Source organism: Scomber japonicus, chromosome 9 (genome assembly GCF_027409825.1).
Source record: "Scomber japonicus isolate fScoJap1 chromosome 9, fScoJap1.pri, whole genome shotgun sequence".
Classification (NCBI taxonomy): Eukaryota; Metazoa; Chordata; class Actinopteri; order Scombriformes; family Scombridae; genus Scomber; species Scomber japonicus.
In genome coordinates, this window is record NC_070586.1 from 2,289,314 (window position 1) to 2,296,813 (window position 7,500).

Below are 7,500 nucleotides of genomic sequence, written 5' to 3' on the forward strand. Positions count from 1 at the left end.
TCTCTCTCTCTCTCTGTCTCTGTCTCTGTCTCTCTCTCTCTCTCTGTCTCTGTCTCTCTCTCTGTCTCTCTCTCTCTCTCTCTCTGTCTCTCTCTCTGTCTCTCTCTCTCTCTCTCTCTGTCTCTCTCTCTGTCTCTCTCTCTGTCTCTCTCTCTCTCTCTCTCTGTCTCTCTCTCTGTCTCTCTCTGTCTCTCTCTCTCTGTCTCTCTCTCTGTCTCTCTCTCTCTCTCTCCCTCTCTGTCTCTGTCTCTCTCTCTGTCTCTCTCTCTCTCTCTCTCTCTCTCTCTCTCTCTCTCTCTCTGTGTCTCTCTCTCTGTGTGTCTCTCTCTCTCTCTCTCTCTCTCTCTCTCTCTCTCTCTCTCTCTCTCTCTCTCTCTCTCTCTATCTCAGAGTAATACTGACATTATACCTGTATGTGTGTTCAGATGTGTGTGTGTGTGTGTGTGTGTGTGTGTGTGTGTGTGTGTGTGTGTGTGACAGCGTGTGTGTTGGCGTCTGAGCTATAAATCAACATGCCCCCCCCCCCGCCATTCCTCCTCCTCTTGCTTTGATTGACAGCTGACAGCTCTCAACCAATCACAGCCCTCAGTGAGCTCGCTGTCAGAGCTCGACGCTGAGGTCAAAAACACTACCTGTCACACTGTGGCGGGGGTGTGTGTGTGTGTGTATGTGTGTGTGTGTGTGTGAATACTAGCATAACAGCAATACTGAACAAGAAAATGTAGCAAAGAGTCTTTAAACCCAGAGCTCACTGTGTTTCCCAGCGTGTCCAAACACGACAAACGCGAGAAGATGGGCTTTCAACCCGCCTGTTAACAGACGAGGTGGCCGAGTGGTTAAGGCGATGGACTGCTAATCCATTGTGCTCTGCACGCGTGGGTTCGAATCCCATCCTCGTCACAGCAACTCCACTTTAGTCAGCTGTGTTGTCACGTCATCGAGCTAACTGGCTCCACCATCAAGGCCTGGATTTACAGCCATTAATTCAGTTCAGTTCATCCAGCCAAGGAGGCCAAATCAATCCACGCACCACTGACCAAAAGTAAGCCGTGTCCAAAGACCTTCCTCACATACCTACGAGGGTACAGACGGTCCAAATTGCAGGAAGCTATCACAGCTTGTTACATGTGTCCACTTTCTTTTACCCTCCCAACTAAAAGAGTTTACCAACCAGCCCTGTGGCCAAGCTTCCCTGAGTCAGTTGAGGAAATAGGTAAAGGCCTTCTGGAGAATGCGGGCATCGATCCCGCTACCTCTCACATGCGAAGCGAGCGCTCTACCACTTGAGCTAATTCCCCTGCAGGAAGCTGAGGTCGTCTAGCTCCTCGCTGCGCTTCGCATACTTCCGCCCCTCTGGAGGATTCATGTTCCTGGAAGTGGAACAACTTTTTTGTCTTTGGTTCATCCACTTAGAAAGTGTACAAATTAGACCCTCCACACCTTCCGGGTGTGTGTAAAAACCTGTTAATCCATTGTGCTCTGCACGCGTGAGTTGGAGTCCTGTTCAATTCAGTCCTCCGCGTTCACATGACTACAAGCCAACGAGAAAAGCCTCATTTCCAGACTGCCGGAGAGAGCGATCGACAGTCTTGAAATACTTAAGACAGGGGAATTAGCTCAAATGGTAGAGCGCTCGCTTAGCATGCGAGAGGTAGCGGGATCGATGCCCGCATTCTCCACAAGGCTTTCTTTCTTTGAGGACGCAATATTGCCTTCAACTTTATTGTGCGCTGCAACAAAGAATTCATATGAAGAGAGCTCTCCTACATGTACTGTAAGCACTTTGCTAGCCTGATTTCTCTTCCCACTCCACCTTTTTTTTCTCTTAACTTTTGCATCAAGTTGAACTTTCCTCAACTTCCCTTTGGGTAGCGTTGGCAGTTTATCAGAGTTGGTTTGACAATGAAAGGCGTCCTGCTGTGTCTCCAGTGTTCACGTCTGTATGCGTGAACGGGCTGTTAGACTGCCAGCTATGATTCAATCCTTCCAAAGAGGTGTCTCACCTATTCACACCTCCAGTCACGTCACCTGACCTCACTGTGTTTCACAGCGTGTCTAAACACGACAAACGCGAGAAGATGGACTTTCAACCTGCTCGTTAACAGACGAGGTGGCCGAGTGGTTAAGGCGATGGACTGCTAATCCATTGTGCTCTGCACGCGTGGGTTCGAATCCCATCCTCGTCGCAGCAACTTTAGTCAGCTGTGTTGTCACGTCATCGAGCTAACTGGAACACTGGGATTGTTTTTTGTTCTTGGTAAACGTAAACTGATTTTTAAAATGTAAATGTGTCTGAAGCTTTGTGAAAGTGAAGTAGAAAACAAAACTGGACGAGAACATGAAAACTGGACAAAGGATCCGACCAAAGATTTAAATACAGACAGAAGTAAAACGCTGACAGAAACACAGTGGAAGATCTTAAAGGATGAAAAGCAGAGTTAGAGGCAGCGAGGTCGTTACTGTCTGAACACGTCAAACATACAAACATGAACACAGGACTGTAAATTAAACAGAAGAAAAGAGAAAATAACGGCGTCCTCTCTTCTTCTTCTTCTTCTTCTCGTCACAAAGAAAAGCAGAAAAACATGAAGACAAACCGGCTCATTACGTCTGAAGAGAGAAAAGATGTGTTTGGATGCTGCAGCGCGAAATAAATAAACAGATTTATTCATTAAAACACACAAAACATGTTTTCACTGAGGAAGAAAAGAGACAATAAGACAGAGCCGGGGGGGGGGGCTGAGATGGGGGGGGTGAGATGGGGGGGGGGGTGACAGCAGCTCTGACTGTTCAGGGTCTTTTCAACAACAACCTGCAACGAGACGAAAACAAGAAACAAAAGAAATTACATTTTAATTTTCATCATCATCATCATCAGCTGACAATAACCTGAATACACAAAGAGCTCAGGTGTGTGTGTGTGTGTGTGTGTGTGTGTGTGTGTGTGTGTGTGTGTGTGTGGGTGTTTGTTTGTGTGTGTGTGTGTGTGTGTGTGTGTGTGTGTGTGTGTGTGTGTGTGTGTGTGAGAGTGTGAGTGTGAGTGTATGTGTGTGTGTGTGTGTGTGTGTGTGTTACTGTGTTTGTGTGTGTGTGTGTGTTACTGTGTTTGTGTGTGTGTGTGTGTTTGTGTGTGTGTGTGAAGTTAAACACCAGAATCTGGATAAATGATAACTTTTATATTAAATAAAGCTAATGGAAAACTATTGTTCTAAATATTACATTTCATCTGGTAACCATGGAGACCAGGATACTACCTTATCGTGGTGGAGGGGTTTGCATGTCCCAATGAACCCAGGAGCTCTGTATGCCCCTGGTAGGGTCTCCCATGGCAAACAGGTCCGGGGGGAGGGGCCAGACAAAGGGGTATCTCAGGAAACCTAATTATGGCTGTGTCCCAATCTGGTCCCAATTGCGAGGCTGCATCCTCGAAGTACGCGGCCTTTGCGGCCTTCGAAGGATGCTGCCTTCTGAGGAACCTCCGAAGGACGCATCAACTGTTGTTAAATGAGACGGTCTAGCCTTCGAGGCATTTCCTGGTTGCGTCACCAGCTGTTCCCGCCCATAAGACGAGAAAGACGTCTCGCGCAAAGGATCTTGGGATCTGGGAGCATCTGGGAGGCCGCGAAGGATAGTAGCGGCGCATCCTCGAAAAAGAGGGAAAAGAAGGCCGCATTTCAAGGCTGCATTTGAAGGAGTCTTCGAATTGGGACAACCTTCGCGCGGCGTTGTGACGTAATCGGCCTCTAAATGCGTACTTCGAGGATGCAGCCTCGCAATTGGGACCAGATTGGGACACAGCCGTTGTGTCAACTGAGAAGGAAAAGAAAAAGGAAAAAAGAACCCTATCCCTCCAAACCTGCAGAGGGCGACCCCAGAGCCAAAATACCAAAATAATCAGGAACAGGAACAGGAAGTGGACCACATTCACCTGCACACCCAGGAGGTTTGAAATGTTTGTCTGCACTTTCAGTCAGGCCCTCTCACCTCACACACGACCGCAACTGTTGGTTGACCGAAGGTTGAACTGGTAGGGGAAATCAAATCTTAATTGTGGACATTTTGTGAAATTTGTAGGCAAAGTAAATTAAGTTGAATTGGTTGTATCATGATTTAAGTGATTTACTTTATTGCCTATATATATATTATTTATGGAGTAGTTAAAGAGTAGTAGTTAAATGATTGAAAAATGTACTGTAATACTTTCAGTTAACCCTCATGTTGTGCTCAGGTCAAGGAAGGAAGGAACGGAGGGAGGAAATGAGGAAGGAAGGGAGGAAAGAGGAAGGAAGGAAATGGAGAAAGAAGGAAATGAGGAAGGGAGGAAAGAAGGAAGAAAGGGAGGAAAAGAGCAAGGAAGGAAGAAAGGAAATGAGGAAGGAAGGGCGGAAAGAGGAAGGAAGGAAGTGAGAAAAAAGGAAATGAGGAAGGAAGGAGGAAAAGAGGAAGGAAGGAAGTGAGAAAAAAGGAAATGAGGAAGGAAGGAGGAAAAGAGGAAGGAAGGAAGTGAGAAAAAAGGAAATGAGGGAGGAAGGAAGTGAGGAAGGAAGGGCGGAAAGAGGAAGCAAGTAAGGAGAGGAAAGAAGGAAGGATGAAAAGAGGAAGGAAGTAAGGAGAGAAGGAAGGAAGTGAGGAACAGTCAAAAGAGATGGGGTCAATTTGACCCGGGAGCACAACAGGAGGGTTAATGTAACAAATGAGACTTAAGTTAATTTGAATTATTACTTACATTTGTACATTTACATTTATTTAGAAATCTTTTGAAGAAAATGTTTGATTGATTTGAAACTAATTCACATTTTCTGTTATCGTAGATTATCAACCTACTCCACCCTGATCCATCCATTATCTGTTCTGACCTGTTAACCGACAAAATCAAACCCACCTTCAAGGAAAATAAAAAATAAAACTATGGAATGGAGTTGAGTTGTCCCTTGGATCCCTTTTTAAAGTCAACAAAGCAGTTTTTCAAGTTTGGGCAAAGTTGTGGTCGAAGATGACATAACTTGACACCTAATGATGAGCAACATAAATGGTCTACAGTTTCCCTCGCCCGGACGCGGGTCACCGGGGCCGAGCCTTCACCCATGGGGCCCGGCCAGGCACAGCCCGAAGAGGTGACATGGGACCCCCTTCCTGTGGACTCACCACCTGTAGCAGGGGCCAAAGGGGTCAGGCGCAGCGTGAGCTGGGCGGCAGCCGAAGGCGGGGACCTTGGCGGTCCGACCCTCGGCTGCAGAAGCTAGCTCTAGGGACGTGGAACGTCACCTCTCTGGTGGGGAAGGAGCCTGAGCTGGTGCGTGAGGTTGAGAAGTTCCGACCAGCTCAGAGTATCCACCCTTCTTGGACTCCTTGGAGGGGGGGGGCTGGAGAGTCTCCCTCTGGGGATTCCCTCGTTCTGCTGGGGGACTCCAATGCTCACGTTGGCAGTGACAGTGAGACCTGGAGGGTGTGATTGGGAGGAACGGCCCCCCCGATCTGAACCCGAGTGGTGTTCTATTATAACGAACACCATGTTCAAGCATAAGGGGGTCCATATGTGCACTTGGCACCAGGACACCCTAGGCCGCAGTTCGATGATTGACTTTGTAGTCGTGTCGTCGGACTTGCGGCCGCATGTCTTGGACACTCGGGTGAAGAGAGGGGCGGAGCTGTCAGCTGATCACCACCTGGTGGTGAGTTGGCTCCGATGGTGGGGGAGGATGCCGGTCAGACCTGGCAGACCCAAACGTATTGTGAGGGTCTGCTGGGAACGTCTGGCAGAGTCTCCTGTCAGAGAGAGTTTCAACTCCCACCTCCGGGAGAGCTTCGACCATGTACCGGGGGAGGCGGGGGACATTGAGTCCAAGTGGGCCATGTTCCGTGCCTCCATTGTTAAGGCGGCCGACCGGAGCTGTGGCCGTAAGGTGGTTGGTGCCTGTCGGGGCGGCAATCTCCGAACCCACTGGTGGATACTGCCGTCAAGCTGAAGAAGGAGTCCTATAGGACCTTATTGGCCTGTGGGACTCCAGAAGCAGCAGGCCAAGCGGAGTGCAGCTGCGACATGGGAGGAGTTCGGTGAGGCCATGGAGAACGACTTCTGGACGGCTTTGAAGAGATTCTGGACCATCATCCGACGTCTCAGGAGGGGGAAGCAGTGCGCCATCAACACTGTGTACGGTGGGGACGGTGCGCTGCTGACCTCGACTCGGGACGTTGTGGATCGGTGGAAGGAATACTTTGAAGACCTCCTCAATCCCACCGACACGCCTTCCGGTAAGGAAGCAGGGCCGGGGGACTCGGGTGTGGGCTCTCCTATCTCTGGGGTGGAGGTCGCGGAGGTGGTTAAAAAGCTCCTCGGTGGCAGGGCCCCGGGGGTGGATGAGATCTGCCCCGAGTTCCTCAAGGCCCTGGATGTTGTGGGGCTGTCATGGTTGACACGACTCTGCAGCATCGCGTGGACATCGGGGGCAGAGCCTCTGGATCGACCCTCGGATTCAGGAGGAGCAGTGTGGTTTTCGTCCAGGCCGTGGAACAGTGGACCAGCTCTACACCCTCTGCAGGATCCTTGAGGGTGCATGGGAGTTTGCCCAACCAGTCCACATGTGTTTTGTGGACTTGGAGAAGGCATTCGACCGTGTCCCTCGGGGAGTCCTGTGGGGGGTTCTCTGGGAATACGGGGTATCGGACCCCCTGATAAGGGCCGTCCGTTCCCTGTATGACCGGTGTCAGAGCTTGGTCCACATTGCCGGTAATAAGTCAGACTTGTTTCCAGTGAGGGTTGGACTCCGCCAGGGCTGACCTTTGTCACCGATCCTGTTCATAATCTTTATGGACAGGATTTCTAGGTGCAGCCAGGGTGTGGAGGGGGTCCGGTTTGGTGACCTCAGGATCGGTTCGCCGCGGAGTGTGAAGCGGCCGGGATGAGAATCAGCACCTTCAAATCCGAGGCCATGATCCTCAGCCAGAAAAGGGTGGAGTGCACTCTTCGGGTCGGGGATGAGATCCTGCCCCAAGTGGAGGAGTTCAAGTACCTCGGGGTCTTGTTCACAGTGAGGGAAGGATGGAACGGGAGATCGACAGGCGGATCGGTGCGGCGTCTGCAGTAATGCAGACTCTGCACAGATCCGTCGTGGTGAAGAGAGAGCTGAGCCGAAAGGCAAAGCTCTGGATTTACCAGTCGATCTTGGTTCCTACCCTCACCTCTGGTCCTGAGCTTTGGGTTCCTACCCTCACCTCTGGTCATGAGCTTTGGGTTCCTACCCTCACCTCTGGTCATGAGCTTTGGGTTCCTACCCTCACCTCTGGTCATGAGCTTTGGGTTCCTACCCTCACCTCTGGTCATGAGCTTTGGGTCGTGACCCAAAGAACAAGATTGCGGGTACAAGCGGCTGAAATGAGCTTCCTCCGTAGGCTGGCTGGGCTCTCCCTTAGAGATAGGGTGAGAAGCTCAGTTATCCAGGAGGAGCTCGGAGTAGACCCGCTGCTCCTCCGCGTTGAGAGGAGCCAGATGAGGAGGCTCGG

General features: G+C 50.3%; 4 non-coding genes across 4 annotated transcripts; 3 read left to right on the forward strand and 1 right to left on the reverse strand.

The window, feature by feature from the left end:
- Positions 1-818: 818 nt before the first annotated feature.
- Positions 819-900, forward strand: trnas-gcu (transfer RNA serine (anticodon GCU)). Its single transcript has one exon. It is a non-coding gene; the product is annotated as a tRNA-Ser (tRNA).
- Positions 901-1,225: 325 nt separating this feature from the next.
- Positions 1,226-1,298, reverse strand: trnaa-cgc (transfer RNA alanine (anticodon CGC)). The gene has a single exon. It is a non-coding gene; the product is annotated as a tRNA-Ala (tRNA).
- Positions 1,299-1,606: 308 nt separating this feature from the next.
- On the forward strand, positions 1,607-1,679 carry trnaa-agc (transfer RNA alanine (anticodon AGC)). The gene has a single exon. It is a non-coding gene; the product is annotated as a tRNA-Ala (tRNA).
- A 425-nt stretch (positions 1,680-2,104) lies between these two features.
- Positions 2,105-2,186, forward strand: trnas-gcu (transfer RNA serine (anticodon GCU)). Its single transcript has one exon. It is a non-coding gene; the product is annotated as a tRNA-Ser (tRNA).
- The last annotated feature ends 5,314 nt before the right edge of the window (positions 2,187-7,500 follow it).